This window comes from Mirounga leonina, unplaced genomic scaffold (assembly GCF_011800145.1).
Source record: "Mirounga leonina isolate KUSES-001 unplaced genomic scaffold, KU_Mleo_1.0 Mir_53, whole genome shotgun sequence".
Lineage (NCBI taxonomy): Eukaryota > Metazoa > Chordata > Mammalia > Carnivora > Phocidae > Mirounga > Mirounga leonina.
This window is the reverse complement of record NW_023270807.1, coordinates 70707127-70727196: the sequence shown is the minus strand read 5'-3', so window position 1 is coordinate 70727196 and position 20070 is coordinate 70707127. Positions and strand designations below refer to the sequence as shown.

Below are 20070 nucleotides of genomic sequence, written 5' to 3'. Positions count from 1 at the left end.
CAATACAAGTTGTGCGTAGTGTTCCTAGTTATTTTCAAACTGGATGTCAGTAGACTTCTTTCTCAGCTGGGTAATGAAGCCACCTTTTGAATCTTATTAGTGGATGATGTAGTTTAAAAATTAAAATTATTATTAAGACATAAATAAATGAAGGCATCAGAATATATATATATATATATATAAATATATATAAAATTTGAGTCTAATTGACATACAATGTAACATTAGTTGCAGGTGTACAACATAGTAATTTGACAAGTTTTTACATTATGCTCCGTTGACCACAAGTGTAGCTACCATCTGTCCCCATATATCGCTATTACAGTACCATTGACTATATTTCTTATGCCTTGCCCCTTTATCCCTATGACGTAGTCATTGCATAACTGGAAGCCTGTTTCTCCCACTCCCCTGCACCCATTTTGCCCAACTCCCATCCTCCTCCCCTCTGACAACCATCAGTTTGTTCTCTGTATTATTAGGTCTGATTCTGCTTTTTGTTTATTCATTTGTTTTTTGTTTTTTTTTAATGAGTGAAATCATATGGTATTTGTCTTTCTTAGCCTGACTTATTTCACTTAGCATAATACCCTCAAGATCCATGCATGTTGTCTCAAATGGCATGATCTCATCTTTTTTATGATTTCATAATGTTTCAGATACCCCACATCTTCCTTATCTGTTCATCTATTGATGGACACTTAGGTTGCTTCCGTATTTTGGTTATTGTAAATAATGCTGTAATAAACATAGAAGTGCATATGTCTTTATAAATTGAGGTTTTCATTTTATTTGGGTAAGTACCCATTAGTAGAATTTTTTGATCATGTAATATTTTTGTTTTTAATTTTTTGAGGAACTTCCATACTATTTTCCACAGTGGCTGTACCAAAGGCATCAGTATATTCACAAACCAATCTGACATATCTACTTTGAGTAGCTTAAATCACTAGAAAATCACCTACAGGCAAGTCATCCTGTAATTGTTCTTTTTCCAGATCATTTATTTCTTTCCCTTTGTGATAGTTTTCAAGGAAGACTAAGTGCATATATGTGGAAAATGAAAATAAGACATTGTTTTAGAAACTAAGTAAAATAGAGATTTCCATATATAAGTAAAATATATCATAAGAATAATATAGCTGTTATCAAAATAAATGTTTCAGATAAATCCAACATAAGAATTTTAAGACAAATAATTTAGTTAGAAAAATGTCTTATTAAGTGACTGTATTACCTATAGAATTATGATGTATTCTCTTCTAATCCCTTGATGTAAAATAATAAATATGGTGCTAAAATACTTAATTTATAAAACATTACATCACAGATATTATATGGTTGGTTGTTCATATTAATATAACTATTATGCTTATGTTAACATAACTGTGTTTCTTTTAATTTGTTATATAATGAATTTTATGTAAGTTGTCACCATTTTCAAGAAAAATGATAATTAACCGCTAAATTAAAATAAATTTTAGGGCACCTGGGTGGCTTAGTCGGTTAAGCATCTGCCTTCGGCTCCGGTCATGATCCCAGGGTCTTGGGATCGAGTCCCACATCAGGCTCCCTGCTCGGCTGGGAGCTTGCTTGTCCCTCTGCTCCCCGCTCATGCTCTCTCTCGCTATCTCTGTCTCTCTCTCTCAAATAAATAAATAAAATCTTTAAAATAAAATAAAATAAATTTTATAAGAATAATGGCAAAGTCATAGAAGAGAGGAAAAGAGGAACCAACTAAACTGCACTAAAATCACAGTTAAGGGTCATCTGGGTGGCTCTCTTGGTTAAGCATCAGACTCGTGATTTTGGCTCAGGTCATAATCGGAGATCGAGTCCCCTGTTGGGCTCTTGCTGGATGTGGAGTCTGCTTAAGATTCTCTTTCTCCCACTCCCTCTGCCCCTCCCCTTCCCTCCTCCTCTCTAAAAAAAAAAAAAAAAAAAAAAAAAAAAAATCACAGTTAAAGTGTAAGTGTAATTAATAGCAGTTTAAAGTAGTTGCTGAATAGTAAAATTTGATTACATGTATCTCAAGATATCTTTGAGAAGCAGTGAAATGACACCCCAAGAAAGAGTTGTTTTGCATGGCATATTGCAATTGAAACTTTCAAAGTATTGGGGCACTTGGGTAGCTCAGTCGTTAAGCATCCATCTTCAGCTCAGGTCATGATACCAGGGTCCTGGGATTGAGCCCCCCATTGAGACCCACATCAGGCTCCCTGCTCAGCGGGGAGCCTCTTTCTCCCTCTCTTGCTCCCCCTGTGCCGGAGTCCAGCTCCAGCCGGGGTGGGTCTCTCGTAGGAAAGGACGGCGTCGGCGAATGAGGAGACACAGACACAGGATCAGGCTGCAAGCATCTCCTCCTGACAGCCTCGGAGGAACTTTATTTATATGTTAGGATATTTTTGTTTTTCCAAATCTTAGATCATTTTCTGGATTACAGCCATAGCCTTCTTTCATTTTTCCTTTGTAATGATTAACATGACCTTTATTGATTTCTGCTTATTGGCTTTTGCTAAAACTAAAAAATAGTAGGCAAAGAGAAAGGTGCTAGACATAGCGTGACTGTCTTGTTATTTTGTTCTATAGAAACTAATTCTTCGTGGAATTAGTTTCATTATGATTGCTTAGATAGGCGTAACTAAGATGAGTAATCACTTTATCATGAAACCACAGAAATATTCCCACAATTATAAAGATTGCCATAAACAAAATGAAAGAGAAGAGCAGGAGCCAGCTGTGGAGTCTCCTGTTTTCAGGATCATCCCCCATACTTGGACTTCGTCAAACAGCATGAGTAGCTTGGCTCGCGCCACCCCTGCTTGTGTTCTCTGTCAAATAAATAAATAAAATCTTTTAAAAAAAAAAAAAGAAAGAAAATGGACAACCACCAAAAAACCCAACTCTTTCTCTAGTAAGAGTATTGATTTTTTTTTCAGGTTTTCAACAAATTACTAATGATGAAAAAAATTTTATATAAAAAAATAAAATGAATACTATAAAAATTTTTCATATGAGTGAATTAACTTATAAGCTACTGTGCTTCAGTCCTCCAGATTAGAGCCTAAATTCCAACTTAATCAGATTCATTTTTTGAAAGATAAAATATTCTATTGGTTTTTTTCTAATTTGTTTTTGTTCAGATGAATTTATTTGAATGCTGAGTTTGCTTCTGTAGATACATCCTGGTGTTATTTTTCATGAATAAAGGTCAAACATCTCACCAAACTGACATTTCCAAAGTAGACACAATCTTCTGTACGATAAAGTAGAACTAACTTTTGTTCGGCAACTATTAGGTCCTGTCTACTAGGTCTTGAGATTCCCAAGAGAAAAACAAACAAGGTTTTGCCTCAGTTAACTCTGCCTGATTATCAACTCAGAAAATTCCCTTTGGACTTCCCAACTCTCAGTACTGTAGTGAGGTAACACCATATCATGAATAAGAATCAGAGCAACCTTTGGGTTCTTGCTGGATATTTTAACTAGGTCAAAATGTTAGTGGCATAGAATTTTAATGGAAATATAATGCTAATTGCCTTTTTTTTTTAAATGTGTTTAAGAACACAGGCTGGGTGACCAGATGATCTAAATTTGAGTCTGGCTCTGTCATGGCTTAGCTGTGTGAACTTGCGCAAATTATTTGACCCCTCTGCCTAAGTTTCTTATATGTAAAATAGGAATAAAAATGACACCTATTTCATAGGGTCATTATGTGACATAAATGAGATTATTTGTGTGAAAAGCGCACATCACAGAGAACTTCACATATAGTAAGGGCTTCATAAATGTTACCTATTACTGGGTTGCATGGCTCCCCATTTACTTATACTTAAATGAATCATACTTTGTGCATCTCCACTCTAACCTCAGCTCACAATATTTTTTCCCTGAAATGGGTTTCACATGCTGAGTGTCTTTTAGTCTTTTTTCCGTACTCTCCCTCACTGAGGTCTTGGGCTTCACATGAGCAGGCTGTCTTGCCTACAAACCTCTCCCTCCTCTTTTCCTGACTACTGCTCACTCATATTCAGTATCACCCTGTTTGTTCCTCTCTCCCTGAAGCCTTTCTTGACTTTCTGGACTACGTGAGGTGTACCTGCTTAGAGCCTTTAACATCATTCATCATCATTGCTTATCTATTATCAGAAACTATAAGCTCTGGGTGTGGGAGGCGGAGAGAGGAGCCATTGCCTTGGGCCCCAGAGCTTAGTGTGGTGCCTAAATAGTAAGCACCCCTAAATATTGTTTGGGTAAATGAATAATTACACGAATGTTTACTTATCTACAAATCTCAGATCTTTTGAAGAGCAGCTGACAAAACTACCTTTTTTTTTTTTTTTAACAGTTCTTCTCTGAGTTGCTTTTTTACCTACCAGAAATATCTAATGAGTTTCTAAAGGCATAGGGCATTTTGCATTCTTTTCTCAATGAATTGTTCATGTCTTAATTTTTGGTTAGACTCATAGTCATAATAGCATAATTTCTAGAGTCCCAGAAATTTGTGGCTCTAATCCACTCCTGGGGAAATAATACTTAGGGGTCACAGATTGGTTTGAATATCATCCATAATGTAGAATGAGTATCGAGCCAGAAACAGATTGTGAATCTTATTGAAATGGTATTTAAAAATCATATACATACGTACTAAACTATATTGTGGTTATATTTAGAGTAAAGGAATTATTGGCCTGAGCTTTTAAATGGACAGAAAACCAAAACCCATTTACAAAATTAATGTAATGGGGCCAGACTTGTAATTTCAGTTTTTATGCTTAACAGACATAATTTCAAATTATTATGTATATGAAATATTTTTCAGATTGTGCATGCTGAAAGTTTGATGCTTTTACTGAATATTAATAGATTTTTCACTGTCACATTCTAAAACATTACCAAACACAATAATTATATGTTCTTTTTACTAGTTTTCTTACTAATTAGCTGCTAATTTCTCTGTAGCATTTTCTGACTCCCATTTTTAATGGGAGTTCTTAACACTTATTAGCACTGGAAAGATTGGACCAGTTTTTCTGGGGGAAGGTAGTTATGCAGATTGATTGTATTTTAGACCTCCTTATGGCTGTTTTCCTGAAGCCTGCAACTTTAGTATTAGTTTATGTGGATTTTTTTGAAGATTAACGTAACAAGAATTTTGCTAAACTATATAGTTGCAAATGTAGATCATGTGATCTGTATTATACACCTTCATGCTTATTTAATTAATTTCAGATGCCATATAGACTGTCCCTTGTGTATGATCTTTTTGTCATGAGGTCATTTTTTTCTACAAAGTTTTTCAATTAGTTTTTTTCCTATTTAAAAATTGATTTAATTTTAGTGTTAGATTCTTAAATGTTTTTATTTGTCTTCTTTTTTATTCATATGCATATTTTGTAGGCCTTTAAATTCAGACTAAATTTCTCAATTAGAGATTTTTTTCATGAATTTTGTGCCTTTTGAAGGGTAAAATGGGAATGCAATTCAAGAAGTGCTGTAACTAAGAGCTTTTGTAATTCAAGAAATACTATTACTGAGAACTTTTAGAATTTATATTAGCTATCTATTTTGAAAGGCATTTAGAATCTCATATCAAAATAAATATTTCCATTAACACACATGTTGCCTACCACAGTGGCAGCGTGATTCAGAAGAATCCCATATGGTTCCTGTGAAAGGCCAGTATTGTTGGTAGATATAAAGTCACTCTGATGCTATTCCAATCTCACATATATCTTTTCTTCTATATCTGAATATTAATCAATTATGACATACCAAGATTCTCATTACAGGAGGGGCATCATCCTGTAAGCCCCAGAATTGTGCTGATGGTGAAGTCCCTTCTAAGAAGTCCCCTCTGGAGGGTGCTTGTGTTATGTTTATGAAGTAGGATTTAGGACACTTTCTCCAAAATCTCCTCAGCATTTCTAGTCATTGAGAAAGATAGAGTCTATGGGATTCATGTATCCATTCAGTAAGCATTTTGTGTATATTTACTTTATTAAAGGCACTGTTTTTTGATAGTGGGAGATACCAAAATGAACAAGACAGTGCTTCTTCTTCTCAGAGAATTCTAACAATCTCTGGAGGTAAGACAAATAAACCAAGACTGTATGTCAGTGCTTGTCAGCCAAAGACCACCAGGAATATACCTGTGCTGGTTTATTACTCAGTGTGGGGAAGGAGAACACAGCATGGACAACAGTGGACCATCTCAGTAAGAGCATGTTAGAAAGAATGCATAATAGAATTTGGGGGTATAATTTTGGGAAGGGTTGAAAGAAGCAAGGCTTCGCTCTAGATTGACTACTGTCAGGAAGTGGGGATAACTGTATGATCGGGTATTTTAATAAATTTTGTTGAGAAGGAGGAAGACTAGTTCAAGATTAAGGCTGTAATTGATAAAGAAACAACAGTCACTCATGTTAGCCAAGATAAGCGGATGTTTGGTCATTTTTGTGGTTAGACAATGTCTATGTCTTTGTGGGTATTCAGATGTGATTCAGAGTGATCTGATCTTGTGTTGGACTTGCTCATCGTGGTCCCAGAGTGGCCTCATCTGATGATGTTAATGTTCTCTGAGGTTGCTTATGTTCAACGGGAGAACACCAAGGCCTACTCATAGCACAAGGGTAGTCCTTGGATGTCAGGGGCTGTTTTTCTCAGCTAGCATAAGACAGATGCTGATAAATGCCATAAGAGTAGCACAAACTCATGTGGCATGCACTTAAAAAAATTATTATTTAGTGAATGAATGGAGACACAAATACATGGATCAGTCCTGGTTTGGGAAAAATCATACCTTTCTTTCAGGGTTCAACTCATAAGACCCTTTTTTTTTTTTTTTAAAGATTTTATTTATTTATTTGACAGAGAGAGACACAGCGAGAGAGGGAACATAAGCAGGGGGAGTGGGGGAGGGAGAAGCAGGCTTCCCGCCGAGCAGGGAGCCCGATGTGGGACTCGATCCCAGGATCCCGGGATCATGACCTGAGCCGAAGGCAGATGCTTAATGACTGAGCCACCCAGGCGCCCATAAGACCCTTTTCTAAGAAGGTTTTTCTCACCTTCACTGGAAAAATTCATAATTTGTTCTTCCTATGACTTTGTATTTCTTGTTAATAGAGTGATGGATATAAAGATGGAATTTTGAATTTTGAAGGCATTCACACAGAGGTGTTATAGATGTCACAAGAATAAGCATTGCAGACTATTGTAGACTTCACAAGGATTATAAGAACAATAGAGTGTTAGTCTAAGAAATAGGAGAAGGGACCAAAGATCACCTCTTTAGAAATGCCCATATTTTAGGTGAGTAAGTGCAGTGTGTAGATCACAGTAATGGCCCCGTTGGTTCACATCTCCTTGCATCCACACACACTACAGACTCTCAGTTTGGCCAACGGACTTGTTTTGGCCGATGGAACAATAGTGCATGTGACAAATACAGAGATTGAAAAGTGCTTGCATCTTGGGACTTGCTTTCTTACTGTTCTTGGAATTTTGCAAGTACCATGAGAAAAAACCAAGCAAACCCCCTGGAGGATGATACTGTGTGAAGAGAGGTCTTATTTGTCCCAGCTGACTTTCCAGCTGACCGGAGACTCATGGTCAAGCCCAGCTAAGATCAACAGAGCCCATCCCAAATCACTCACCTCTAGATTCATGAGTTAACTAAATAGTTGTTTTGAAGCAAAACCTAACTAATACAAGGAAGAAGAAGAAGAGCCACCGAAAGAAACAGTGAAGAATTCATGAAAGTAGAACAAAAACAAATAGCATGTTTTTCAAAATAAGAAGATAGAATGTCAAGAAGGAGATTTTTGGGTCAAATGCTAAAGAAAGATTGGAGTAATGAGAAAGAGATAAAAACTACTCAAATTTCTTGGAGATTACTGATGGCACTAAAAAGCAGTTTCATAAAATAATTATGGGTGATTTCATGAGGTGAAGAGAGTTTAATGAGGAACATTATGCTTCATCTAGGACTCTGCACTGGGAAGGTTAGGCTGGGCTGAGTCATAGGAAAGAATATTGTATGATAGGGCTCTGCACATGGGACTTGGATTCGTCCTGACACTCAGCTAAGGGAAAGCAAAATCAAAAGAGGCAGTTGGAACCCAGCTGAACAGAGCATGCACTGTCCTAAGGACTATGTCTGTTTGGTTTCAGTTCTCACACTCTGTAGGGCATCAAAGTTGGTAGCTTTTCAACATCTTCTGGTGGGTTGGGATATTTAGCATTTGGTGGTTGGGGTAGAGCGAGAGTAGGTTGAGGGTTCATTTTTAGCATGGTCAGTTTGGCCTTCCCAAAATTGTTTGAAAAATCAATGAGTTTTCTCTTTGGTGCTATACTTCCAAGTTTTGGGGTCATGTGGGAAGATTGAACTCAGTCATTTAACAGCTCCTTAAGAATACTTCAGTACTTAATTATATACCTTGCATCTACATTTTTATTTTTATTTTATTAAAAACATTTTTTTTTGCATCTACACATTTAGAAATTATTTTCTGTGGTATTGTAGTAGTACTATTTTACAAAATAAAAAGAATGCACTCAGATTCCATCTCTTGCACTAATGTTGTATATACAAACACAATATATGGTCCTCTTTGTGTTTTCCTAGAAGACAGATGAGGAGTGGGTTAGGTAAGCCTTGACTATCTTCTATTGTATACTACAGTTATAGAATATTCCTCTGTTTAGCTTTAGGCTATTATAATACAGTGAGTACAGCGATATTTCAGATAAAAGCAATACAAAAGTGACTCAATATCTTGTATATGTATTATGCAATAGCTTATAGGAAAACAGGCAGATACTGGTTTTGCTGCTGAATCACTTTGAACTCTGTGCTCTTATCAAAAGCCTAACTTAAGGAAGCAGTAGTTTAACAAAATGGAAAATCATGCTGTTGATTTAGTAGGTCCTGGTAAAGTGGTAGAAAGCAAAATAGTTTCATGATAATTAGTGAAGATCAAAAAATCCCAACAGATAATTTTTCACTTATGATAATTTTGGTGCTTAATGAAACTCCTGATAGCTTTTACTTATTTTTATTATTTTTTAAAGATTTTATTTATTTATTTGACAGAGAGAGAGAGCAAGAGCAGGAACCCAAACAGGGGGAGTGGGAGAAGGAGAAGCAGGCTTCTGGCCGAGCAGGGAGCGGGATGTGGGGCTCCATCCCAGGACCCTGGGATCATGACCTGAGCTGAAGGCAGATGCTTAGCTGACTGAACCACCCAGGCGCCTCTCCTGATAGCTTTTAAAGCATAATTGCCCATTTTTCCAAAATTTTAATATAATAAAATATTCTAGTTTATCAATGGCTTTAAAAAACCTTATTTTTTGAAAACGTTTCATAACTACAAAATAATATGTGCAAGTTTATGGTAAATTTTAAAGCATAATGATTAATAAACATCCATATAACCAGCTAGTCCATGATCTAGACTACTACTAATAATGGGCCTATGAATTCCTCCCCTGCCCCATCCCCAGAGTAAAACCTTTTTCCTAGCAAATGTTGATTGTGCAACTCAGTTTCTAATAGCAAAAGACTAGAATTACTCCAAATGCCCATTAATAGGAGGGGATAGTTTGTGGTTTATTTATTCAATGGAGTATTATACAATAGCAAAAATGATGAATTGAGTGGTATGCAACAGCATGGATGAATTTTGGAAACCTAATGTCGAGTGAAAAGAAGATTTCAAGAGATTGCATATAATATGATTTTATTTTATAAATTCTACAAATAAGGGAAACCAAATAACATATTGTTTGGGTAGGCATACATGTTAGTAAACTATAAAATAAAGTGAAGGAATGATAAACAGTAGCTATCTGATTTACTCATCTGAGTATTGTAAATTCTGTACTTCTGTAGAACACTTAAAGAAATGATTAGAAGTCACTTGTGTCATGAGAAATAAAGGGTAGCAAATGTACTGGCCAAAAGGTCACATACAAATATTGTGATTGAACATATAGAGTTCATGATTTTACCTTCCTCATAAAATTACTTTCACTGAATTATCCTTTAATATCACCCTCCTAACATACATAAGAAAGATAGAAAAACATACAGCTTTTGCAATTTTTGTTGTCATTATCCACTATGACTTTTAAGATGCCCTTCCTCCAAATTTCAATGACAAGAATCCTTAACCTGTAAACCATGGACTCCTAGAGGCTCCAGAGATAGGCTTGAGATGGTCCACGAATCCTCTGAAACTGCATGTCAAATTTGTGTGATGTAGATTTGTGCCTTTTTTAGGATACGGGGTTATAGGTTTTATGATATTCTAAAAGGAACCGTGCTAAAAAAAAAAAAAGTGTAGGAAACTGTATTACAAATTGGCACAGGCAAAGTTTGTTTCTCTTGAAAAATTATTTACTTCCGTATAGCAGATAATAAGAATTTTATTACACATTGCTTTTTTTTTTTTTTTTTTTTTAAATTCTTAGGTACTAGGAAGCTCAGAGACCAGTTGAATGCTTGTTCATGATAACCATTTTTTTGAACTTAAGTCTGGCTTATTTTCTTCCTTCTCTCTTCTTTTTTTTGAATTCTTTTTTTGTTCTTGTTTTATAGAACAAATACTGAATTTGATAGGGGTCTATTATATAACCTACTTTAATACATAAATAATATCATTCTAGACATGTTTTACATTTTAAAACCTTAAATTAGAAAGAAAAGGGTAATTTTGTATCTTTATATACTAATTAAAGAATACATTTTTAAATTGTCTTTCTAAGCTTGATTGAGGGGCTAATTCTAAGGCAAACATGACAAGTTGTTGGATAGAATACAATTAATGATTGTTGGTCAAAACCCAACCTCACCACTCCCTTACATTTCTCCCAATTTTTTTCCGAGCTTCCAACACTGGTTGGTGCTGTCTCCCCTGCCTCTTGCCTCATTTGTTCCCTTCTCAGTTTCAATCAGGCATACATCTTTGTTTGCTGGAGAATTCGACACAACCTCCCCGGGCTTCCTCCTTGTTCCTGGGATTGCAGGCAGTGTATGTTCGTACACGGGCCGGATTCATTCTGCAGACTGAGGCTGGAAAGTGCTGTCAGTGGGGGCTTCGACCCTGTGTGAAACCCACGTGCATCTGAAGAGAAACGCAGGAGGAACAAAGAGAAGGATTGGAACAAAGGGAAGGAGGGGCGTCAGTGGTTTAAAATGTGGGAAAAAGGTCAGATGGATTTTTAATAAACATCAGAAAAGAAGATGTAAGGAACAAACAGAAGTTACCATAAGCAAAAATAAAAGAATATAATGCTGGTGTTTAACTAAATGAAAGGAAGTGAAACTGTGTGAGAAAGTGGGATAAGAGATTGATGAGCAGGTAGATAATTAGCGGGGCATGGTTTGCGGTTGAGGGAAGACTAGATAAGGATGCCTTGCTAAGAATGGAAATAAGTCGGACAAATACGGGCGTATAGGGAAATTCGTGATTCTAGGCTTATGTTATTTTAACCGTGTTTAAAAAATTATCCCTGGGCTTTTACATTTCTTTACATAAACATTTATACTAAGGAGACTATAACAAGATACAGTTTTTCATCTCAGGCTTTACTTTTGGGGCCACAGTGAAAAAAAGAAAATGCTGATTATTGTCGATGAAAGTGAGTTAAATCCTTTTCTTCTTCTTTCTACCTTCTTTTTACCATCCAGTAATATATTACACTTTAGTGTAGATTATCTTTCACAGAGTAAAAAGAAAACAACCCACAAAAATGCACACATCGACAGTGAAACCAAGTAAGTGACTTCTGGAACCTGAAAAAGAATTGACCTCCTACACTGTATGCAAATTGGGTTAAAGCAACTTAATAGTGATGTAAGAAGTCTTTCACATTAGCTAATGGAAAAATGGTCCGTATAGGCAAGGTGGTAAAACAAAAGACTTTTGTAGGGAATTAGAGGAAGTTAATAGCCTTGCTTAGCTCCCAGTGATTAAGAAAGTCTCACAAAGAAAGTACTGACACATTTGGGTGTGTTACATTCTCCCTTAGGGAAACCTGAAGGCTTTGTTATTTGTTGATTTAATGGTTTAAAGAAATGCTATGTTAGTAATAATAATAACAACTCTTTTTTTCTGATGACATGTTCACATGCAGAATATGAAATTGCTTTTTGAGGAGTTAAAAGAATAAACAGGTGAACGTATACTGAGGAAGTCTTCCATAAGCTTCTGCATGGTTCCAATGATGACTTTTCCTAGGACAGAGCACACTTACTTTGGTCACCTTATTTATACATTCACATTTATAGTTAAGTAGACTGATAGTTATCTTGGAAGGCTGTTTCATTTATTAAATGGACAAAGTACAATTAAAAAAAAATCTTTTTCAAAGGAGTATTTTCAGTTTATTTGAATTTTGACAGTAATTTAACAAAAGCTAATCTTCTTCAAATGCAAAGAAGAAATGCCTACCAGGCATCTTTGCTCAGTGGTTCTGGGAATATAAAATATGTCAATAAGCATTTTGATTTAACATTCTAACTGCATTGTCATACCTGACGGAGATCACTGTACATACTGGGTGATTTAGTTTAGTACAGTGGGTATTATGAGAAAAATGATCCCAACTTCTTTTTCAAACCTATGTTTTTATGCATTTGAACATATTTTAGCAACTTTTGGTTGCTATAATTTTGTGCCATTGTAAAGAAGTAAGAGTATAAGTAATGAATGGTTTAGTTTGATCCAGCAGAAAGTAAGTTTATTTGCTGAGGGCAACGCAAGGAATTGGCAAAGTTCACTGCATTCCTGGAGCTTACCTTATCTAATGGGATCTCAGCCACTGCTGAAAGAGGGGGGAAACTATCCCTATTACTCGAGGATTTGTCATGGAAAGAGGCTTTGTCCAAGCACAGAAGGAAACTTTGTTATTTCTTCTTAAATTGCTGATCTATTTTTAGAAACCAAGTATTTGTTCAGACAAACTTATTAAAAAAGAGCAGATAGATCTACTGCATGTTCCTTTTCTATCCAGACACTTTTTCAAGAATGGAAAACTGAAATGGAATTATATTTAATGAAACTTAGAGGTAATGACCCTTGAGAAAGAGAGCCAGAAAAAAGGAAAGAAAATAGTTGAAATGAGGACAAGATGAAGGAGACTAAGGATAGGAATGAGGGAGGAGAAAACAATACTTAAATTTCTATTACAAAGGACAGTAACAAATGTCAAAGATCACTGTGAATGTTCTTCTCCACTGTAAATAGAAACCATAGAAACAGACATTCACCTGCTCACTATTTATTCATGAATAGTTGTTGGCAACACAAAAACTCAGTACTTGTTAGCTTAGCCACCAATATTGGAAACAATAATCAGTATAGTGGAGAATTAAGGAAGACATTTAATAGTAATTCTACTAAAAGGTCAATGAGTCGGCAAGTTTGATTTTAAGGAGTAGCTACATGAATTATATGATAATTTTCCTTGTTTCTTCCTTTCTTTGATTCAGGCATTTGTTACATTTAATCCAAATTTATTGGCTATCATGCACGGTAGTTTGCTGATCAAACATGTTACTAGATTATAACTCTGAAACAGGCTTTTCAATCAATATTATTAGGTAGAAGGTTTCTGAAAGTATGTTTTTGCTGGATGTGTAGGAATGAGTAATGACTGTGATCATATTGGAAAAGAATAAAAACTTCAGCAAGTTTAGAATGGGCCTGATTCTTAAGCTTGCTGGCGGTTCAACTGAAATTGAATAATGGGTCTTGATTTCTTATAAAAATTACTGACCTCTCTTAAATTCACCACTACAATTTAAATTCTAGTTGGTAAAGAATTAAATGATTTTTCAACTAATTTCATCTTGGAAAGCTATGTAGTGGCAAACAAGATCAACATTCTTAACTCTTAAATTCCTCTTAATTCCTCTTCCCGCCTGGCTACTGCACATTAATCTCTTCTGTACGGCATACCTTTGAAAACGTTGCCTATACTTGGGTCTCTTTTTTTCTTTTCTCTCTCTCTCTTATTTTTAATTTTTTTACAGACGTATAGAAAACAGTATCAGCACCCCACCCCCCATGTCTCCTCACTCAGCTTTAACAATTACCAACACATGGCAATTTTATCTCATCCTCATATTCCTTCTTCCTACCCTTACTCCCACCCCACCACTGGGTTGTTTTGAAGCAAATCCTAGACATCCTGTAATTCTTTCTGTAAATTCTTTTTGTAGGCATCTGTAAACAACATGAAATACTCTTAAACATAATTATAATAATCACTCCTAAGAAATTTTTAAAAATTCCTAATATCATCAAATATTCAGTCACTGAGAAACTTCCCAAAGTCTTATTAACCTTTTTTGATACTTTGTTTGAATGTAAATTTTTGTGGATTTCTTTTATGGTTTGTTTGTGAATCCAAATAACATCCATATGTTACAGTTGGGTAATTTGTCTCGTTTAAATCTCTTTTAACATGGATCCCTCCACTCTATTTCCTTGAAATTTATTTCCTTTGTCTGTAGAGTTCCCCACATCTGAATTTTGCCGGCTGATTATCTCTTGAGCTGACTGCAATTAGACTTTTACTCTTACCACTCTGGGAACCTGCTCATTTGACCTTGGTGATCAAAGGTCACCAAGAAAACTCCACATTGTAAAATCCATTGGTCAGTTCTTAGTCTTCTTTTTAATTATTTTATTAACACTAACACACTTGATAACTCCACTAGCCTTAATAAACTTCCTTTAATTGATCTCTCATCTGGTTTCCTCCTATATCTCCAACTGAGACATTTTTGCTTGGTTCCTCTCTTCTCCCTGACCACTAAATGTCATAGTACCCAGTCCTTTAACTTTTCTCCTCTTCCCCGTCTGCCCTTACTTTCTTGGTCATCTCCTTCAATCTGAGACACATGTGTTCAATGATCTACTTAAAATCTCTTTATCTACATGGAATGCTCCAAATTCCAGCTATTTCTACCTCTTCCAAGACTGAGCTCCTGAATCTACACCATAAAGCCTTCCCCTTCTTTGTCAATAGCAACTAGACCTCCACTTGCTTAAGCCAAGTATCTTGGACTCACCGTGACTCCCATTTTTATTTCATACCTCACTTCCAGTCAATCAGCACATCATTTTGCCTCTACTTGGGGCATATATCCACAAGTCAACCATCTCTGACAGGTCTTGCTACCATCTAGTCCAACCCACCTTAATCTTTCAATCTGGCTTTGTGTGATACTCTCCTAACTGGCCTTTCTGATTTGACTATTGCCCTAAAAGACTATACTTTCAGGGGTCATTTCTGTAGTCTGTGACTGTTGCCCTAAATATAGTCTATGCTCAATCCAACAGGCAGAGTGACTCTGTTTAAATGACAGAATATTAAAATTACTTCTCTGCTCAAAATTCTCCAGCAGCTTCCTATGTCATTGAGAGGGATCCCCTATTTCCACTATTACCTTTCTTTCTGACTCCATTCCTCATCTGTCTCTCCTTGGCTTCTACTTCTGCCACAGGACTTTTTTAGTATTTCCACTTAGCCCTTGGAATTAAAAAGTAGCCTTTTAATTAACTAGTGATGATGTTTCATCTGTGTTTGGCATTTCAAACTCATTCTCATTAGTACGTGGTAGACTGTGTGCCGTTGCATGGTCTTGAGAACACAGTCTTTCTTGCTCAAGGATGTTAAGTGTAAGAAGGGAAAATCTGGGACTTGAACAAAATAGTCTCTTGTACTTCTAATAACATCAACAAAAGTCTGTATTATTAATAGACAGATATCTAGACTTCAGTTCTAGACATTTCAAAATCCTTGACATTGAATTTATTTTTCTCTTATTTATATCTTTAATGAAGAATTTTTCTTAATGAATTCAGTACAATATATGCACATCTAAAAATAGTTCTAAACACAAAAAAATTATGAATCAATTCTGTGTTGAAAATTACCTTCTGCAGCTCAAATATGTTTCCCCCTCCCCTAAGAAATTAAACACAGACATGAAATATAAATGAATATATGTTTGCTGTAATGCTACTTGACATTTAAGTGGTAATTAACAGGATTTCTAATATTAACCAACATTAATTAACAATGTAATGTGCTTAAACATGGAATGTAATAACAATGACGAGTAGATTAGGTATGTTCATCAATATACCTCATGCTTATTAATGATTTCTTGTTGAATGCCACATTATTAAACAAGTTTATTATGCCTGCCATCATGAATTTTGAGTTTTCTCTTTTATTCGTTCTGTAGATATTACTTCTTTAAGATATGGTGGTGTTAGGGACAAGCTCCATGGACTGAGTCAGCAGGATTGAGACAGGAACAGCCTTAGTTGGGAGAAGCCCATTGGGTATGGTTCTGGGAGAAGTAAAGCTGCCATCTGGCTCTGATTTGGTTATGTTAGGTTTGTTTTTTTTTTTTTCCAAAATGGACGTAAGTTCACTTTTCTCTGACTGTGGGCACTAATAAAGGCTTACTATAAAATGTTTCAGACAATACTGAAAAATGTGAAGAAAAATTTCCTCTCATCTGAACATCCAGAGATAGTAACTGTCCACATTTTTGATGTGTATCATCTTTTAGAAATTCTTCCTTTGTTCCATATCAGTCTTTTAGGAATTCTCTCTCCTTTCCTTTCTCCATATCTCTATATATGTATGTATATATCTCTAAATAAACCCACTTGCTACATTACATCTCCCCTTAACCACTACAGCTAAATGCGATTTTCCTCTTCTCAGAAATTCTCTTGAGTATTTTTGGCACTTAATCATATGTTGCCTGACGCTGCTAATCTTGAATATTATTAAAAACATTTGCCAAGTGATATACATATATAACAAATATAAAAATATAAAAATATTTTCTAAGTTTTCTTATGCATATGTCCTCTGTATAAAAGTAATCAGTGTATATATTCTGCTTTTTCACTTCTGTGCATTTTAAGGTACTATAGAGTCTTATTAGTTTTTCAAATTTCTGTAATATTCTTGTCAGTGAATGCACCATAATTTATTTAACCCTTCTCTTAATAGTTAGCACTTAGGTTTTCTTCCATTTTTAATTAAAAAAAATTTTTTTTAAAGATTTTATTTATTTATTTGACAGAGACAGACACAGCGAAAGAGGGAACACAAGCAGGGGGAGTGGAAGAGGGAGAAGCAGGCTTCCTGCCGAGCAGGGAGCCCGATGGGGGCCTTGATCCCAGGACCCTGGGATCATGACCTGAGCCGAAGGCAGATGCTTAACCGACTGAGCCACCCAGGTGCCCCCATTTTTAATTTTTTAAAAAGATTTTATCTATTTGAGAGAGAGCACAAAAGGGGGGTGGTGGGAGGGCGGGAAGGGCAGACAGAGAAGGAGAAGTAGGCTCTCTGCTCAGCAGGGAGCCTGACGCCCGGGGTTCAACCCCGAGATCATGACCTGAGCCGAAGGCAGACACTTAACTGACTGAGCCACCCAGGCGCCCCCCATTTTTAAGTTTTATAAGTGTTGTGAATAGCATAGCAAAGAATATCTTTCTACGTAAAGATTTGCCATGTTTTGTATCATTTCTTTAGGATAGATTCCCAGAATCTAAATTACAGAGCCAAAGGTAATGAATAGTTCTTAGGCTCTTAATGCTTACTGCCAAATTTCTTTCAAACGGATTCAAAAGGATTCCACTGACAGTATGGAATGCTTACATTCTCATAAAACCATAGTCAGTACACAGTATCATCATTATTTTTTCTAGTGACTGGAAATCCAATTTTTAAAAAATTTTTTCTATACTAACAAACTTGAACTTTTTCCATATGTTCTTTTACTAATTATATTTTCCTCATGAATAAAAATTGGATCTCTTTTGCTTTCCCTTAACATTATGTATGGGCTCTGTCAGAGGAAAACGTTGATTCAGTCTGTTCATTTGCTAGGGCTCTGCGACAAAGTACCTCCAAGTGGGTGGCTTAAACCACAGAAATGTATTATCTCACAGTTCTCCAGGCTGTAAGTTTGAGATCAAGGTGTTGGCAGGTTGGTTCCTTCTGAGAGTTATGAGGGAGAATATGTTTTGCCCCTCTCCTAGCTTCTGGTGGCTTGCTGGCAGTCTTTGGTTTGACTTGTAGAATCTTCACCCCCATCTCTACCTTCATATTCACGTGGTATGTGTGTGTATCTGAGTCTCCAAATTTTCACTTCTTATAAAAACAATAGTCATATTGGACTAGGGGCCCATTCTGCTCCATATGACCTCTACTAACTACATCTGAAATGACCCTATTTGCAAGTAAGGTCATATTCTGAGGTACAGGCACTTAGGACTTCAACATATGAAATTGAAGGGGACATGATTCAACTCACAACATTCAGTAATTCACTTATCAATATATTTATTGATAGTATTTATTGATAATTTAGGCAAGAACATTTATGTAGTGATTCCTGCAATGTTAAGCCTCATGCTAATCACTGGAAATAGAGAAGAAAGATACATATCTTGTCCTCTGGGAGCTGGAAGTTTCGATGTGGACCCTACAACTCTGTTTTTTTTTTTAAAGATTTTATTTATTTATTCATGAGAGACAGAGAGAGGCAGAGGCAGAGGGAGAAGCAGGCTCCCCAAGGAGCAAGGAGCCCAATGCGGGACTCGATCCCAGGACCCTGGGATCATGACCTGAGCCGAAGGCAGATGGTTAAGCACCCAGGTGCCCCATACAACTCTGTTTGACTGACTCTGCTCCAGCTACACTGGTCTCCTCCATGATTCAGGACACATCGGTCACATGCCTTCCTCTGGGACTTTGCACTTTCCTTCTCCTCTGCCTGAAATATTCTTCCACTGGATGTCCATGGGGCCTGCTCCTTCCCCTCCTTCAATTCTCTGCTCAAATGTCACCAGCTCTGTGGGGCCTTCTCTGACTGTCCTATTTGAAGTGGTGACACCACACATCTTGCGAGACCTATTTCTCTTTCCTGCATTTACCTTCTCAAAATTTCTTATCACTTTCTAAGATTATAGTCTACAATTTACTTATTTATTTAGTTTATTGTTTGCCTTTTTAGTAGAATACAACTGACTTAAAGACAGGGATTTTTGTCTGTTTTTTCACTACTGTATTCCAAGGACCATGTTCAATCAATATGCAATGAATGAATGAAGAGAGAACTATGATCCAATGGATTAGGAGATACTACAGTGTTAAGCTTTTACTATTTAATTACATTTTTTATATTTTATTATTATTAAGACTTCATTTTTTAGAGCAGTTTTAGATTCATAGCAAAATTAAGGGGTAGGTATAGGGATTCATATATATTCCCTGTCCTCACACATGCATAGCCTTCTCTGTTACCAAAATTCCCCACCAGAGTGCTACATTTGTTACAACTGATGAACCTATATTGACACATCATAATCACCCAAAGTCCGTAGTTCACATTAATGTTTACTTCTTGTGTTGCACATTTTATGGGTATGGATAAATGTATAATGTCACATACTCATTATTATGATATGCACAGTATTTTCATTGCCTAATACTTCTCTGTTCTCCACCTATTTATCCTTCTCCCCACCTCTCCACCCCATCAACCAATGATCTTTTTTTTTTTTTTAAAGATTTATTTATTTGACAGAGAGAGACACAGCGAGAGAGGGACACAAGCAGGGGGAGTGGGAAAGGGAGAAGCAGGCTTCCCGCCGAGCAGGGAGCCCAATGCGGGGCTCAATCCCAGGACCCTGAGATCATGACCTGAGCTGAAGGCAGATGCTTAACGACTGAGCCACCCAGGCACCCCTACCAATGATCTTTTTATTGTCTCTGTATTTTTGTCTTTTCCAGAATGTCATAGAATTGGAAGAATATCGTATCAAGCCTTTTCAGATTGGCTTATTTCACTAAGCAATAGGCATTTAAGTTTCCTCCATGTCTTTTATAGCTTAATAGCACCTTCTTTCCTTCCTTCCTTCCTTCCTTCCCCTTCCTTTCCCTTCCTTTTCTTTTTTTCTTCCTTCCTTCCTTCCTTTCTTTCTTCCTTCCTTTCTTTCTTTCTTTTTCTTTCTTTCTTTCTTT

At 36.2% G+C, this 20070-nt stretch overlaps 1 protein-coding gene and 1 pseudogene across 1 annotated transcript in view; both read left to right on the top strand.

Annotated features, from left to right (window-relative positions):
* Nucleotides 1-20070, top strand: part of FRK (fyn related Src family tyrosine kinase) — a 98930-nt gene that overhangs the window by 7132 nt on the left and 71728 nt on the right. The gene's annotated exons all lie outside the window — the stretch shown is intronic.
* LOC118001738 lies at nt 15279-15368 on the top strand (annotated as a pseudogene).